Source organism: Oncorhynchus nerka, linkage group LG21 (assembly GCF_034236695.1).
Source record: "Oncorhynchus nerka isolate Pitt River linkage group LG21, Oner_Uvic_2.0, whole genome shotgun sequence".
In the NCBI taxonomy this organism is placed as follows: domain Eukaryota; kingdom Metazoa; phylum Chordata; class Actinopteri; order Salmoniformes; family Salmonidae; genus Oncorhynchus; species Oncorhynchus nerka.
The window spans coordinates 28655736-28674539 of NC_088416.1; the positions used below are offsets into that span (position 1 = coordinate 28655736).

The window sequence follows — 18804 nt, forward strand, 5'->3', positions numbered from 1 at the left end:
TTTCATTCTGTGTGGAATGAGTCTTCTCTTATTTGTTTTCTTGTCTGGCTGTCACCTCCGGTCTGATAGCCAAGAAGGCAAGCAATAAATTAAACCCTTTTGAAAAGAAAATCATAGTCAGAACATGAAAACTAGAATGAGGAACCAGAACATTCTGATGGCTCATCTCTCCAGAGATATTAAAGCTTAGTGTCTCTCTCTCTGTCCACAACAAATATTTAGTTTTGTTTTTAAGTTGCACAGAAATTATACTTGGCTGAAGTGACTGTAAACACTTACTGGCCTGATGTGGCCATGGTGACAGCAAGGAGGGGGTTTTGTACTCCCCTCAATTCTTCTTCCCCATATATTTTTATCCATGTCGTGCTTGTTAAGAAGATGCAGGACCATTTTTTGATAAGAGAAAATATATCAAAATGGTCAACCAGGACACATCGAGGGCCATTCAAATCTGAAATTCACTTCCTGAAGAAAAGGATTCAAGTTTTTGGTGTACGCTACAGAGCATACTATCCTCTCATCGCAAACACGAATGGTACACAGGATGTACAGTGGGGCAAAAAAGTATTTAGTCAGCCACCAATTGTGCAAGTTCTCCCACTTAAAAAGATGAGAGTCCTGTAATTTTCATCATAGGTACACTTCAACTATGACAGACAAAATTAGAAAACAAAATCCAGAAAATCACATTGTAGGATTTTTTATGAATTTATTTGCAAATGATGGTGGAAAATAAGTATTTGGTCAATACTCAATACTTATCTCAATACTTTGTTATATACCCTTTGTTGGCAATGACAGAGGTCAAGACTTCACAAGGTTTTCACACACTGTTGCTGGTATTTTGGCCCATTCCTCCATGCATATCTCTTCTAGAGCAGTGATGTTTTGGGACTGTTGCTGGGCAACACGGACTTTCAACTCCCTCTATGGGGTTGAGATATGGAGACTGGCTAGGCCACTCCAGGACCTTGAAATGCTTCTTACGAAGCCACTCCTTCGTTGCCCGGACGGTGTGTTTGGGATCATTATCATGCTGAAAGACCCAGCCACGTTTCATCTTCAATGCCCTTGCTGATGGTAGGCTTTGTTACATTGGTCCCAGCTTTCTGCAGGTCATTCACTAGGTCCCCCGTGTGGTTCTAGGATTTTTGCTCACCGTTCTTGTGATCATTTTGACCCCACGGGGTGAGATCTTTCGTGGAGCCCCAGATCGAGGGAGATTATCAGTGGTCTTGTATGTCTTCCATTTCCTAATAATTGCTCCCACAGTTGATTTCTTCAAACCAAGCTGCTTACCTATTGCAGATTCAGTCTTCCCAGCTTGGTGCAGGTCTACAATTTTGTTTCTGGTGTCCTTTGACAGCTCTTTGGTGTTGGCCATAGTGGAGTTTGGAGTGTGACTGTTTGAGGTTGTGGACAGGTGTATTTATACTGGTAAGTTCAAACAGGTGCCATTAATACATGTAACGAGTGGAGGACAGAGGAGCCTCTTAAAGAAGAAGTTACAGGTCTGTGAGAGCCAGAAATCTTGCTTGTTTGTAGGTGACCAAATGCTTATTTTCCACCATAATTTGCAAATAAATTAATTAAAAATCCTACAATGTGATTTTCTGGATTTTTTTTCTCATTTTGTCTGTCATAGTTGAAGTGTACCTATGATGAAAATTACAGGCCTCATCTTTTTAAGTGGGAGAACTTGCACAATTGGTGGCTGACTAAATACTTTTTTGCCCCACTGTATATGTTGAATGCATCATATGACCCATGCGTTGTGGGTTAATCAGTAGTGTTTAGGATGAATATCCTAAAGATGCAGGCTGTCCGAATCCCACTCCACATCTTGTATTCAAGATTTTGATCAGCTCGAAGACAGATGGTTTGCCTGAGAGCCCCCTCCCCCTCCAATCCTGAGCTCCAGTATGTGTGTCTAGACCAGAGTTATCCAGACGTACGGAATGACACCCACCAACCTCCCTCTCTCATCCCCCCCCTACTTCACTGAGCCTTGGAGTCACCATGGAGTTGGGGTCATCCATCTAGCACAAGAGCTGTGCTAAAATTAGTGCAGCACTTGGGAAACTTAAGCTGGCAAAGTGCCATGTCATTGTGCTCTACTGAAACTGTGATATCTACTGTATCTACAAGGTGTTGGGTTTTTCAGACCCCTCAAAACGAGCCCAGAACCCAACTGTTTTTAACACACGTATCTAATCCTGGTAACATCTCATTACTGAACAGTTTTTTTGTATCAAAACACAAATGGGCTGCTAAGGTTTTTTGCAGCGTAAAATATCATCCTGGCTTCATTTCACAAAAAAAGACATCCAAATGTAGGCTAACCATTGCTCATCTTCTGGAGGGCCACATAATGCTACATCTGGGGACCAGACCAGATACTGGAAACAATTGACTCTTTGCCTCTATCATCTCCATTCTTCAGTAAATGTCCCCAGTAAGAATGAGGATCTGAATGAGCATCTATTCACTGTTGGCTGTGTGGTTTGGTTTGCCGTACCTCATTATCCTTCTCTCTGCATACCATTATACAACTCACTTCAGCCAGCTCTACTCTGAGGAAGCAACAATCGAGGCTTTCATACCGTAAGTGCAATACACACACTGCCACCCAAACGTCTGGAACTTAGAAGTTCTTTTCATAACTCTGTGTAGGAGTATGGTGAGGATGCCCACGTACAAGGAGGTTTGGGTGTGGCAGCCCTAAAACAGCCCCTAGTCTCCTTTACCTCAGGACTGCTGATGACAACTCGAGAACTGGATAGCCTTCCATAGCCATGTCCCATCTCGTGATGTTAAGTGATAATTAGTTAGTAGGCCTACATTTGATATGTAGTACGAGTTGACGCTGCTTTTGTAAGAGCTACTTGATTCCGTTGTGAAGAGACTGTGACTGGAGTTGCCACACTTGCCTGACTGGAGGTCTTGGGTGCCCTGTGGTCGAGAGGGGCTCTGTTAAACACAGGACAAACAAACACCTCAGGGCTTCTCCAGTGTGGAAATCCTAGTGCTGTGCTCAGCAACTCCAAACCCTCACCCCCTTTTTTCCGATCCTGTCGTTATGGCAGCGCAACCCTGCGATTGTGCTCCCTTCTCAAATCCCAGGGATTTGAGCAGGATTCGTGTGTGTTGTGTCTCACAGCATGTCTTTGTGGGTGTGTGTGTGTGTGTGTGTGTGTTGAGTATCTGTCTGTGGGTGGGTGGAGATTTTTTTTTCTTCTCCTTTTGACTTTGTCCATTGTGCTGTGTGGCTTGTCTCGTTCTCTGTGGTTTCTTTGAGCATAGCGTTTGTGTGTGCTTCCTGTGTGTCCAGGTGTGTGCGTGTCTGCCACTTCATCTGGGTCTTTCATCTTCATGTGCAGCCTGTTTTATACCTTCCCCTCGTTTCTTTATCTCCACTCCTCCTTGCCCTCGCCACCCGAATCTCCTTCTCTCTTTCCTATTAGCTCTTCACATAATGTCTGTTCTGTTCAGAGTGCCAAGCGACTCGTAGCCAGGATTTGCATGTGTCACAGATCCCATATTCTCTCCTCCCCGCCCGGGGCCAACACCCGCCAGAGCATGTAGGAGTCAAGGGGTGCCCTCTAAGAGAAAGTGAATGATCTTTCTATCGCCTCTCAATCCTCCCCCCAGCAATTCAGTCGCCCTCTCATTCAGCTGAATAGGGACCCGCGGATCGCAACCCGCCAACACATAGGCCATTTTTGTGGCTTGAGTAAGAATCAGTATGCATTGTCAGTGAGTATTGGTTGAAGCATTCACTGTAATATGGCTAACTCTGGCCCTGCTATTGTCTGGTGTATGATGGTGTAGGCTACTTGAAGTTACGCTGCCAACCTGTTGTACGCTCTCCAGAATTCAACTTGATACAACTCAATTATCCAAGCACCTTTCTTTCCTTTGTCTGCGCTGATGTGTGGAGGTGAAAGCAAATTTCCAGTAGCTTTTAGGCTAAATCCTTTCATCTTTCCTGCTTTTTAAATTGTCAGAGAGCTACTTTAGACTATTGAGATGCATCCTTACTTTCATTCTCTGGTTTGGATGACTGAACTGGCTGGATGTGTGCTGGATGACTGAACTTGTGGGTGATGTAAGTTCCCCTAGTCCAGTGTGTATGCTTTCTCTGAGTGGACGGGCTATAAACTTAATCCCTCAGCCAAAGACAAATAATTTAACTGGAAAATCACCCCATTCCCCTAGTGGATTCGGGGTATTGAATAATATCCCTCTGTGTCCGCCTGTGCATGTGTTTGTGTGTCTCCTTGTATGTAACTTATTTCTTGGGGGAAATATCTCTTCACTTTGACTAGTATTGGATTACTCTGCACTGTCAACAGCTACAAAACATAAATAACAAAGCCACGCCTCTCTTGCTCTGTCCTTACTCTTTTCTCTTTCTCCCTTCTGCTCTCTGCCTTTCCTGGCCAGTTTAATAGCCAAGAGCACTGCTAAATATTGTTTGAATTTGACTAGTACCTGAATGCGAAAATATCACATCAATTCTGCATGAGATGTCAGCCAGTACAGTTTGTGCAAGAGTCTGAGCATTGTGTTAGTCTTCCACATGTATGATCGAGGGGAATATACCTACATATGTAACGCAGCCTTTCTTTTGTTATCATAAAAGCCAGTGCTGCAAGAGATTGGGGCCTTTGATGATGCCTTGGGGGAAATCATGACATCATAGAGGATGTGCAACTTTCTTGCAGTTGAGCAGGTTCGTGTGTCGCTTACTTGAAATCCCTTAACTCGCTCCAGTCTACCAGGCTGCTCCTCCACTTCTCATCTGTCATCTCTGGTGTTTTGGCTATAGTTCAGTCGTATCTGTATCACACACCACTAACGTACGGGGCTTGTGTGTTGCATGCGCAAAGGAGCCTAGCGTTGCCCTTAAGTTCACTTTTAGAAAACTGAGGTAAGGCCCCTTATGTATGTCTCCTCTTGTGCGGAACATTTGTTGACTTTCCATGCGCTGTAACACCGTACCCAAACCAGCCGCGCGCCATCGTGCACAAATTGATTTTGTCCCCCCACACCAAACACGATTAAGATACGCAGGTTAAAATATCAAAACAAGCTCTGAACCAATTTATATTAATTTGGGGACAGGTCGAAACACATTCATGGAAATTTAGCTAGCTAGCTTGTAGTTGCTAGCTAATTTGTCCTATTTAGCTAGCGTGCTGTTGCTAGCTAATTTGTCCTGGGATATAAACGTTGTTATTTTACCTGAAATGCATAAGATCCTCTACTCTGACAATTAATCCACACACAAAACGGTCAACCGAATCGTTTCTAGTCTAGTCTTCTTTGGACTTCTATAGTGATTGGCAACTAACTTTCATAAAATGTGTATTACCACCACCGACCTCCGTTCGTCTTTCAGTCACCCAGGTGAGTATAACCAATGAGGAGATGGCACGTGGGTATCTGGTTCTATAAACCAATGAGGAGATGGGAGAGGCAGGACTTGCAGCGCGATCTGCGTCAGAAATAGAACTGACTTCTGTTTTAGCCCTTGGCAATGCAGACGCTTGTTGGCGCCCGCGAGCAGTGTATACTATTTTTTTGCATTTAAGCCTAAAAACACTTTTCAATTCATAAAGAGTTACTTTCTCTACAGAAACTTTAATATCTAATGGAAAATTGAAGATACAAATTGGATTTGCTAAACATCTGATGCTGGAGCTGTCAAAGATGATGGGTCAGTTGTATATCCAGCCATACACTTAGCCCATCTCTCACATTTGTGAGAGATGGGCTATGTCATTTACATGTACCTGGTTTTTATTTCTGATCTGCGTCAGAAATAGAACTGACTTCTGTTTTAGCCCTTGGCAATGCAGACGCTTGTTGGCGCCCGCGAGCAGTGTGGGTGCAATAATTGCATGTCTACATTTATTTTGCAACGCTCCCGCATGCGACGTGAGCGGTGTAGTCAGCATGTTAAGGTGCGCCTTTGAATTATTCTTAAAAAAATAAAAAATAATTATGACATGAACACAAAAATGTAGGGGGGAGAAAGAGTAAAATAACAAAGGGTGTCCAGGAACGGGGCCAGGATGTTGAAAAAGGATTCTGACAGATCTTTTTATTTTCTTCATGTTTTTCATGGCTCGGCCTTGGCAGAATCTCTCTCCCTCTCTTCTCCCAGGGGAGGAGCCAATCAATCAAATGTATTTATAAAGCCCTTTTAACATCAGCAGATGTCTCAAAGTGCTATACAGAAACCTAGCCTAAAACTCCAAATAGAAAGAAATGCAGGAGTCTGTGGTGTGTGTCCTCATCCTGACTTCGCCATGTGTTACTGTGCCCCATATTCAAATGAAGCTAATGTCTTAATTAAAAATCCCAATTTCCTATGTTGTCTGCCATGCAGTCTGAGAATATAAACTTTAATCGAAAATGAGACGATGTTATTCATTTAGTGGGTTATGCAAAGGTTGGATGTAATGCTGACTGTTGACACTATGAATCACTTACTGATGATTTCCCTTTTGCAGGATACACCAGAGTGCATCAGTTGGGAGATGGGAGAAGGGCTTAGGCTTGAGCCCGTCGCTGCCCCACCCGTCTCACTGTGAGGCCTTTGTCTCCTACTCATGGTAAGTCCCCACAGCCTACATCCCAGAAACATTTTTTTTTCATGTGATGTGCATGTCATGTGCTATTGTTTATATGTCATGGTATACCACAGAAAAAGTCCGGGGACAGTCGCTACAAACAATGCCAGTTTTGTCTGAGCACAGGGACAGTGTTCATGACTGTGAGAAACTGAATATCTGGTTGAAGTTGGTCCGTTGTGAGTAGCCTAACTGTCCATCAAACTGTCAACTCTACAAAACCACGTTTGACATTTTTGATAGGGAAGCAACAGAGGCTATGTCCCCATTATACGGTCTGTATGAAACTGTTCAACTTCTATAAATGTACATCCTCTCTCAGCTCCAAACTACTCTTTCTCTACACTATTCCAACTACGACCAAGAAATGGTAATACTTCCCTAGATAGAACTGTTGGCAGAGGTAAGGTAGGCAATGGTAATTCCACATGTGTTGCAGTTTTATATTCCTCATGACAAAGAATATACTATTTTTTGCATTTAAGCCTAAAAACACTTTTCAATTCATAAAGAGTTACTTTCTCTACAGAAACTTTAATATCTATTGGAAAATTGAAGATACAAATTGGATTTGCTAAACATCTGATGCTGGAGCTGTCAAAGATGATGGGTCAGTTGTATATCCAGCCATACACTTAGCATGTGTACATTTGTGAGAGATGGGCTATGTCATTTACATGTACCTGGTTTTTCAAAACAACAGCAAGGCAGGTACTTAACAAAGCTCTCCTTTCAATGTTGCTATAGCCACAAGCTTGAATTCATTGTCCTGATTGGTGACATTGTTTTGGGAACAACAAAATCCAGTCACGTTGCTAATTGATGGGTAGGAAGCAACAAGTTACTAATCAAAACATCTCACTGCTCACGGATATCAAACGACTCCAATAACGCACAAAACTGCAACAACCAGAAAGACGAACTTCCACCAAGAATTGCCACGCATCCCGTACTCATTTAATGCAATAAAGCGACAAGTGAGACCCAAACAAAGCCAGCCCTGTGTTGAGCTCAGTAGCCATCTCCCTAGCCTCTCTTTAGAGAGCACTCTCTTGTTGTCTTCTCACAGAGCTGAGGCGAGCATCACCATGTCCGCTCAAGGCTCATCTAATTATCCAGTGGCCGTCCAGCCGTGAAATTGGCGTTTGGCTGTGAAATTGAGCCAGTGTGGCTGGAGGAGACCTTGGCATTTTGAGAGACCGTCGCAAGGTCCCTTTTCTTTAGAACGGACGAGGGCTGGGCGAGGAGGAGGAGACAACGAATGGCGTATCCAGCCCGGCCAATTCAAGGCGGCCATAATGAGCATAACAACAGCGAGGGCAGGCGTACCACAGTGGATTAGCAGCGGATTATTACCTTTGATCTGTTATGAAGAGGGAGGAGCTAGGCGAAGGGCAATTAGCTGAGAGGCAGCCAACTGACTAATTTCTTTTGTGGCTGTTGTCAAGGAGAGTAAGATATACTGTGCTGTTCGCATAAGACGTGATGGTTGAATGGGGTAGTGTGAAAGAAACCGTCAGGGCCTGGATTTTCATGGTGGTGGTGCATTTGTAGATGGAAATCCATAAATCAAAGACAGTTTTGAATGGTTTCTGGGGTATTTCTATCTTAAATTAATATGTTTTAATGTAACAATTCTGATTTCTAGAGGCACTTCTGTAGTAGGCCAATGCTTTATATAATCATACCGGCTAATGGAGAGAATAATTAGGAAAGTATTTCACTGTATTTTCAGTGACTCGTTTTATTGACATATCAAATGAACAGACAGGCTGGTGCCCAGCTAATTGTTTGACCATTTCTTGGGGATTTCATGAGATTAGGATGTAAACCTCTTTCATGATTTGCTTGTGGTTTGATCTGTTTGTTACGCAAGAGGACATGATGGGGCATGGAGGGATGAAAACATTACCAATGTTTTATGAGGAGTTTTAGAGACTGACCTAATGCCTTTTGAAGGGGTTATTAATAATGACTTATCAAACAACCTTTACAATCAGGTAAGTGTGATAGATCCCTAGGGTCCACTTCCATGGATAAAATCGCCCCATAAGATTTTGTAACCCATGCTCAAGTGGTCCAACTCAGCGCCACTGCTTTATACCTTTCCTTGATTAGATAGGTGCTGCGTTACTTATACTATTAACTTAGTAAATGCTTTTGCTAATGACGTGTTCATGAAAAGTATCAGAAGGACTATTAATTTGCTCGGCATTTAGCATTAGCCTAAAGCCGTTAAAACATTCTGGCGCAATTAAATAGTTAAACTCGGCCATCGAGAACCACTGCGACGTCTTGCTTTCGAGCACCGCTGTGTTTAAGGTGTTAGCTCGCCACCTGTGATCAAGGGACAAAGCTATTGTGTGTTATTTTAAGCACAGGCATCTGTTTCTCAAATGTCTGCTGTTTTTAATTGTCTTCAAGCAAGTCAGTTTGCTTTTATGCACATTCATTAATTTAGACAACCTTCGCTGTTGTCATGAGCAGTTCAATTTCAAATGTTTTCAAACCAAATAATCTTCACCTATGACCTGCGTATCTTGTAGGTAAAGCTAATTGTTTTGCCCCCTGTATGATTTGCAAAACAAGCCGCCCTTGACGCATACTGTATTCCCCCAGCATGATTGTGCTGTCATGTACATTCACTACAACTAACAATTTATTTAGCTCCGATAGCCAATTAGGCTGTCTGCGTGAGGCCTGGTCTGTTTGCTGAGACCCACTCAGGCGTTGGAGTGCTTATTAGTTATCTGCCTTCTTGGGGGTCTGGGTGGACAGCAAACCAGTTTGGATTGACAGAGTGCCTCAGCCCTCGTTGTCCAACCGTTTACGTCGTGTCATTGGATACTCATGTCATTGGATGCTCACACTGCCACTCAAGATTAGACATCCTTCCAGGTCCAGCATTAGTGAGATGTCACTCATCAGGCCGGCAGCAACATGAGCAATTATCATGTTGTTCTTTTAGTTGCAAATCGGAGCAGCCCAAGCCGTGGTTAAACTCGGATAGGAGCTCACGGCAGACATTTTGTCAGACAATTCGTGCCATCATGGACGTTGACATAGTCACAGCCCTCCCTCTCTTTCTCACACATCTTTCTCTGTATTTTCCCTCACTCCTTCCATCTCTCTCTACTTCTCATGATGTAACTCACTATTTCTCAGTCTGTTCTCTCATTCCTTTTTAAATGTATTTTAATATCCTCCCTTTCTCTTCACCAAACTTAACTTCACAGACACAAGTGAGGTGAGGTGGTGGAGGGAGGGAGGGAGAACGAACATAAGATTGGCATAATTACAGAGCGCCCTGTTTCCCATGGTCAGGAGGACTGAGTCTGAGTACAGCAATAACCGTAAACAGGCTTTGTTCGTCCTCTCGTGTATTTTTGTATTGTTTTTCCTTTTTTGCATATATTTCAATTTTATTTTCAATCTCTTTTCCATTTTAAATCAATTATACCTTCCGGTAACCTGCCTCACCCAATGTGATACGGCTCCGCTATTTATTTTAAACATTTTTAGACCTTATAGCCAGAACCACCTAGCCATCAGAAGCTAGCCATCAGCAGCTAACCAGCTAATTAGCCACAAGCTATTTAGTCATTGCTAGCGGCCTTTACCTTCTGCACAGATACCAGCCCTTTTTTTTAGCCTTGATAATGCCTACCAGTATCGGACTGTTTCTCCACTACAACGCCGGATTCCTGACATAAACCCTGGACCATTACTCTTGGTCTTCACAGCTAGCTAGCTGCCACCAAGTGACCCAGTACCAAAGCTAGCCCTGAGCCAGGCCCACCTTCCGGCCTACTCAGTTGTTCACCCAAACACGGCTAGAATCCACTACTCCACCGGATCCTTGCTGTAAGCTCTGGACCTTGGCACCGGATTACCGCTGCTACCGAGTGGCTATAGTGGCTAACGCCCCTGCCCCAACGCTGGCACCAGTAAGCCGTGAGCCAGGCGCATCTCCCGGCTAGCAAACTAAATTACTACAATACCTATTTGGCCATCTGGCTTGGATCCTTTGTCGACACAACGCCCCGCCGCACCACCACGACTGGTCTGCCGACTAATTACTCCATCCGCTGTGCCTTCAACCGGCCTCTGTCGGCGCAGACACTTCTACTAGCCCCGGCCTGCTAACTTTAAATGCCGTGTCGCCCGCATGCTAGCGTAGTAGCGACTACTCCGCGGCTCCCCTGTTTCATCTATTGCTGTTCCCTGGACCCTATTATCACTTGGCTACATAGCTGATGCCTGCTGGACTGTCCATTTAATCACGGTACTCCATTCTGTTTATTTTTGTTTATCTGTCGGCCCCAGCCGCAAACTCAGGCTCTGTGTGAAGTTAACCCGACCCCCTCTGCCCATTCATTGCCATTTTAACCTGTTGTCTTAGCTGATTAGTTGTTGTGGTCTTAGCTAGCTCTCCCAATCAACACCTGTGATTGCTTTATGCCTCGCTTTGTCTCTCTCAAATGTCAATATGTCTTGTATACTGTTGTTTAGGTTAGTTATCATTGTTTTAGTTTACAATGGAGCCCCTAGTTCCACTCATCATACCTCTGATACCTCCTTTGTCCCACCTCCCACACATGCGGTGACCTCACCCATTATAACCAGCATGTCCAGATATGCAACCTCTCTTATCATCACTCAGTGCCTGGGCTTACCTCCGCTGTACCCGAACCCCACCATACCCCTGTCTGCACATTATGCCCTGAATCTATTCTATCACACCCAGAAATCTGCTCCTTTTATTCTTTGTCCCCAACACTCTAGACCAGGGGTGTCAAACTCAAATACCCAGTGGGCCAAAATGTAAAACCTGAACAAAGTCACGGGCCAACATTGAACAAATTAACCTTTTAATATGGACCCAAACAAGTTTTGCTTTAACATTGAATATGGAACAAGCATCGCTTATTACCATACAATATATAATTTAATAGTGGAGACATGCAAAATCGAATTTCAAATGAAAAAACACATCAATGGCATTCATTTATTAAATAAATCAAATTTAAATAAAAATTGTATGCCTCTTTTCTATTTGCAGCCTTCTGATTTAAATACCAAAATAAACTTTTTCCACTGGCTAATAATTTTACAAATAAAATGATAATAAATCAATCAACCATTCAAGCCCATGCCTTGTAGCAAGAAAAAGTGCATAAAGAAAACGTTAATTATTGCACACTGGTCTAATCTGATGTGCCCAAGCCAGATACCTGGCATCTCTTCTTGGATGCTAGTTCATCAATGTCTGGGCTCAAGCTCTGAGCTGAAGAAATCCTCAGTATCGAGCGAAGATGTTCATCAGTCAGACGTCTCCTGTGAGTTGTTTTGGTCATCTTCATCGAGGAGAAAAGTTGCTCGCATAGATAAGTGCTGCCGAACATGGAGAGCATCTGAGCAGCTTGGGTGCGGAGCTGAGGCATTGTGTCAGGGATGAACCGTGGAAACTGTGCGGCGCCCACAGCATCATACTTTGACTTCAGCGTGTCGTTGCACTGGAGTTCAATCAGCTCCATTTGGATTTTGGTTGGTGCATTTTCCACATCAACTGCGAAGGGATTACTAAGCAGTTCAAACTTGCATTTCTGGGCATCGAAGTCGGCAAATCGCCGGCTAAACTCAGCGGCGAGAACACTGAGTTTTTCAGCAAACTGTGCGCATGGGAACACGGCGGTAGAGATCTGCACTTTTATGGATTGGCAGCAGGGAAAATGGCAAGGGTTTCCTTGCAGCATCTGATTCTCCCACAGGCACAGTTTAGTTTTGAAGGCCCTCACTGCAGCGTACATGTCTGTGATGATGCGCCCCCGCCCCTGAAGCTGCAGGTTCAGCGCATCGAGATGGCTCGAGATGTCACAGAGAAAGGCCAGCTCACACAGGAACTTTTGCTCCCGGAGCTCTGCTGTATCCTTCCCTTTGGTTTCCAGGAATTGACATATTTCCTCACGCAGCTCGAAACATCTGTTCAGTACTTTTCCTCTGCTTAGCCATCTCACCTCTGTGTGATACGGCACGTCTGCGTATTCCGAACCACACTCCTCCAGAAAAGATTTAAACTGGCGGTGATTTAGACCTTTGGCTCTTATAAAGTTAACTACCTGTGTTACTGTGGTCATAACATGTTCCATCTTTAGGGCTTTGGCGCACAGTGCTTCCTGATGTATGATGCAGTGGTAAACAGTTAGCTCACCTGCACAGTTCTCTTCCCGCATCTTCTCCCGAACCATGCCCACCAGTCCACTCTTTTTACCGCACATCGCTGGCGCACCATCTGTCGTTAATCCAACGAGTTTATCCCACGGCAGCTTTATTTCATTTACACATTTGGAAACCTCCTCAAAGATTTCCTTTCCTGTGGTTGTGCCATGCATTGATTTGAATCCTAATAGCTCTTCCGTAACACACAGATTTGAGTCCACTCCACGGATGAAGACTGACAGCTGAGCAGTATCAGATGCGTCGCAGCTCTCATCCACAGCGAGGGAGAACGCAACAAAATCTTTTCCCTTTTCCATCAGCTGGTCATACAGATTGGTGGCAAGATCACATGTGCGATCAGCTACTGTGTTCCTGCTCAGGCTCACGTTTGAAAATGCTTGTTTTTTCTCTGGGCATACGAGGTCACAAACCTTCATCATGCACTTTTTCATGAACTCTCCCTCATTAAAGGGCCGGGCTGATTTTGCGATCTCTGCTGCCACTATATAACTAGCCTTTACAGCAGCCTCGCTTTGTGATGTGGCTTTTTTAAACATATTCTGTTGTGAAACCAAACTTCTTTTCATCTCCTCTACTTTCTGGCTCCTTTGAGTCATGTCCAGGTCCTTGTATTTGTCATGGTGTTTCGTTTCATAGTGTCGTCTAATGTTGTACTCCTTACTTACAGCCACGTTGACTCCACAAACAAGACAAACAGGTTTGTCTTTTACATATGTAAACAGATATTCTGCCTCCCACTCCTGTTTTCTGCCTTTCTTTTTGCCATTTTTGGGAAGGGTTAGCTCGCTGACAGTTGTAGCGTCTATGTTGCTATGACTACTGTCACAGAGGAGAGAGCGTTTCTGGGTCCTGTCCTGATTGGCGCGCGAAAACAGCAGAGCATTATGGGATTCGTAGTATTAGTGGTGAATGCGCTGTATAATACCGGCGGGCCAGCTCTAGTAGTAATTTGGTATTGTCTCGCGGGCCAAATATAATTACCCCGCGGGCCAAATTTGGCCTGACGAACAGTTTTGATAGCCTTTAACCGTACCCTCATCCTACTCCTCCTCTGTTCCTCGGGTGATGTGGAGGTAAACCCAGGCCCTGCGTGTCCCCAGGCACCCTCATTTGTTGACTTCTGTGATCGAAAAAGCCTTGGTTTCATGCATGTCAACCTCCTCCCTAAGTTTGTTTTACTCAAACAGATAAACAATAATAAACAGAATGCAGTACCGTAATTAAATGGACAGTCCAGCAGGCATCAGCTATGTAGCCAAGTGATAATAGGTTCAAGGGGACAGCACTCCGCCAACCCTGATGTCCATGGCGTGTCTGAATCGATATCATAACCACCTTCGATAAGAGACATTACTGTGCAGCCGTCTTCATCGACCTGGCCAAGGCTTTCGACTCTGTCAATCACTGTATTCTTATCGGCAGACTCAATAGCCTTGGTTTCTCTAATGACTGCCTCGCCTGGTTCACCAACTACATCTCAGAAAGAGTTCAGTGTGTCAAATCGAACAGTTCTGACCTAGAATATGTGGACAACTATAAATACCTAGGTGTCTGGCTAGACTGTTAAACTCTCCTTCCAGACTCATATTAAGCATCTCCAATCCAAAATCAAATCTAGAATCAGCTTTCTATTTCGCAACAAAGCCTCCTTCACTCACGCCGCCAAACTTACCCTCGTAAAACTGACTCTTCTACCGATCCTCGACTTCGGCGATGTCATCTACAAAATAGCATCCAATACTCTGCAACCAGTTTACTGAGTAGTCTATCACAGTGCCATCCGTTTTGTTACCAAATCACCTTATACCACCCACCACTGCGACCTGTATGCTCTAGTCGGCTGGCCCTTACTACATATTCGTCGCCAGACCCACTGGCTCCAGGTCATCTATAAGTCTTTGCTAGGTAAAGCTCCGCCTTATCTCAACTTACTGGACCACGATAACAACACCCACCCACCGGTAGCACACGTTCCAGCAGGTATATCTCACTGATCATCCCCAAAGACAACACCTCGTTTGGCCGCCTTTCCTTCCAGTTCTCTGCTGCCAGTGACTGGAACGAATTGCAAAAATCGCTGAAGCTGGAGACTTATATTTCCCTCACCAACTTTAAACATCAGCTATCTGAGCAGCTAACCGATCGCTGCAGCTGCACATAGTCCATCTGTAAATAGCCCACCCAATCTACCTACCTCATCCCCATACTGTTTTTATTTACTTTTCTCCTCTTTTGCACACCAGTATCTCTACTTGCACATCATCATCTGCTCATTTATCACTCCAGTGTTAATCTGCTAAATTGTAATTCTTCGCTGCTATGGCCTATTTATTGCCTACCTCCTCATGCCTTTTGCACACACTGCATATAGACTTTATTTTTCTACTGTGTCATTGACTTGTTTATTGTGTTATGGGCTTGTTTATTGTTTATTCCATGTGTAACTCTGTTGTTGTTTCTGTCGCACTGCTTTGCTTTATCTTGGCCAGGTCGCAGTTGTAAATGAGAACTTGTTCTCAACTAGCCAACCTGGATAAATAAAGGTGAAATAAAGTAAAATAAACAGAGCCGCGGCATGAAGCAGATGTATTTTTTCGAGGCGGTCGAGTACACAGTGGAAGCGTTCGTTCGGCGGGGGTCTCTCCTGATGCAGACTGCAGCAGATCTGCCAGTGGCGTTGTTATTTCACGTCATTGACGTGACTGTTTAGTTGATGGGTTAGACATACGTACTATCAAGAGGTTAATGCACTCAAGTGTGTAGTAGTAGACTCCCACGAAATATACACACCGTAGACGAAGCCCTCCCCACACCAGCACATTTACAAATGGATGCCATTTCCCCCTTCCTGTTTGATCGCTTGAGTGATGAAGCCAATGTAATCCCACTACCGCTCTTTTCAAACCCCCCCATCACCCTCCATACCGACAGCCCTTGTGCATCTATAGACCACTCAACACCCCCTAGGGGAGGTATAGCAATTCCCCCATCTCATGATACATCTTTCCCTTCGGTTCAGTGCTCACAAAGAATGTACTTTCTTTACATCAAAGTTGTCCAAGATCAGTCACTATTCTAGGTCTCTTCTACTGCTCTTTTCTCCAACTGCCCCTCCCCCACTCCATCTCTCTTTCTGTTTTTCATATTACCTCATCTTGTCCTCGTGCATCATTCTGACCGGCTGTGTAAGCTGAAGCCTTGGCTTCTGGTCCTCCCACACTGCCTGTAAACTCCAGAACACAACTGTACTGAGAGATGGTCTACCAGGCTGCAGAGAAGAACAGATTGTTTTCTGAGACCTAGGGCATTCTGTTACGGATTGAACTGGTCTGATGTTGATGATGTTGATGTTGGTTACATTTGATATTGATGATGGGGATTATGATGAATATACTCTCTGCTCTCTACCAGTGTATGGGTACAGAAATATCTGATTTGACAACCCACTGAGCCCCTAAAGCCTCCTCCACCTGAAATCATAATTTCCAGCAGTGAAGAGGAAGAATTGAAATCGATGAATAATTTAAACTAAAAATAGACCCCTAGCTGTCAGATTTTTTTGTATTTCCTTCTCATGCCCTCATGTTGCAGCAGATTGAATCAGCCAGTGGCTGGTGTTAATAGTCAAGTCTTACTGACAGACTTGACATGCATTCCTACAGCCCATCTAGTACTCCTCAAAGACCTCTCAATGGAGTGTCCAGTACCTCTGTGACTCCCACTAACTTGATCTGCTGGTTGGTCACCTGTGCCACTACTACTGTTTCAGTGCCACTACTTAACCCCTGTAACCAGTGCTTAATTCGTAAATCGCGAGGTTCCGGAACACATATTGAGGGGGGAGGGTTGATTATCTGGGGGGCTCTGAGGTAGCAGCGCAGTAGACAAACAGCCAAGTAGCCTGCTGTCTACAGTGGTGAAATGTACAGCACTCTCAAGGTGCTGATTAATTCAAAGCATTTTAGATACCACTTCAGTATGCATGCCCACATACTTGTGTAAACCCAGCAGCTATACTCATGTCCAAATTTCTTATATCCTAATTTTCTAGACATCAATATACAGCAACATTTTTAGACAACACTGCAGAACACCTGCCATATGCACACATACTCAGCTGTGGGGCTTACAAGACCTGACTTTCATATCATTTTCAAGACATCGATGTAGCAGTAGAACAAATATCAGAATATAACTTAAAATAAAATAAATCACTAGGCTACAGTAGAACACACATATGAGCATATATAGGCTTCATGCCTATGTGATAATATGAATCAGATTACCTTCACAGTACAGGATATTTTTTTCTCCCTACCTTAGTTTTCAAAACCTCCCACAATGACTCTCCCCATGTCAAGTTCATTTAAAACTCCCGATGGTCAATTTCTTGCGCAAAGCCATGAGTGGGCCAGTGGCTGTGACGTTTAGCCTCCTTCTAAGGCTGTTCTGAAGACTCTGGCTGTAGTGTTAACTATAATCTGGGTCTCTCTTTAGCCTCGTCTATAAGGCTTTCTGCCACCAAATGCACCTTGGTTCGGGCATGTCCAAGAAATCTGTGGGCTCTTTGTTAAATTACTGTACATTCCACCCACTATTTTGCTAGTTTAATCCCTCCAGTCATTTCTAGACCCAAGCTCAGTACCTTTTTGCATGTTGTCCAGCCCAACTTTTAAATTCTGCATGACAAGCCAGGGGTTATACATTTGGTTGTTCTTGAACTGCAAATTGCACCTGCTCTGAGTACTTTGCCGGTGGTTGCACTGAAAAAGTCTGTTTAGTTGGTGCACTTGATTCAGTAATCCACCTTTCCCTTAGTTCAAAATGCATACAAAGGAATCCCAAAAGTTACCAATAAACTTTGTCCAAACAAGTCAAACAAAGTTTTTAATCAATCCTCAGGTACCCTAATATGTAAATAAACGATAACATTTAAGACGGAGAATAGTATGTTCATTACCGGAGATAAATAACAAAGTGCGCGCCCTCATCCACGCGCGCCACAAGACTACAGTCAAAATGAGAGCCACCTAGAAAAACTACAAATTTCTAGCTCATTTTTTCAATAAACAAGCCTGAAACCCTTTCTAAAGACTGTTGACATCTAGTGGAAGCCATAGGAACTTTTGATTTTCCCATAGACAACCATTTCAATGGGTGGTGCCCTCAAAATAATTCCGGATGGATTCTCCTCGGGTTTTCGCATGCCATATCAGTTTTGTTATACTCACAGACATTTATTTTAACAGTTTTAGAAACTTCAGAGTTTTCTATCCAATACTACCAATGTATATGCTTATCCTAGCTTCTGGGCCTGAGTAACAGGCAGTTTACTTTGGGCACCTCAGTCATCCAAACTTCCGAATACTGCCCCCTATGCCTAAGAAGTTAACACTGATTGCTTTCATTAGAATGTCTACAGTGCGAACAGTGACACACTTAATAAATCTTGAGGTACTGGATCCAGGCAAATAGGTGCCGGAACAAACAAAGTAAAATCCGAAAAGCGCCCGGACCCTGTTTCGTCAGGATCCGCCTGAAATTAAGCACTGCCTCTCACCCTTTGTCTTGGTCAGGGTTTTCTCCCTATTGGTCCTCTCAGTGACCACAGGGAGTTTGTGGATGTTGATATGCCCATATAGATGTACTCGCAGGGGGAGAAGGAATACATTTTACCAGGTAGAAAGGCATTGACTTCACATCAAAGGTCATACGATGGCAGCTAGAGGATCCTGGGAAGCTCTTGCTAGATAAAGAACTTTTGTTTAGTTCCGCATCACAGTGGTAAAAGTAATCTGTTTGTAGTCAAATAATATTTAGGCTAGCTAGGAATCCAAACAGTCCTTGTATCTGTGTGGTTTTTGGCTCACTGTGTCTATTCCTGCCAAGGACACTTCATTTTCGGATCAACACATGGTTTCCA

The 18804-nt window shown here is 43.9% G+C and overlaps 1 protein-coding gene across 2 annotated transcripts in view; it reads left to right on the plus strand.

Annotated features, from left to right (window-relative positions):
• LOC115104256 (protein TANC2-like) overlaps positions 1-18804 on the plus strand; it is a 145317-nt gene that overhangs the window by 23218 nt on the left and 103295 nt on the right. For both annotated transcript variants that reach the window (XM_065006517.1, XM_065006518.1), the window contains exon 2: positions 6522-6623. The gene's annotated coding sequence lies outside the window, so the exon portion shown is untranslated. The remainder of the gene's footprint in view (positions 1-6521; positions 6624-18804) is intronic.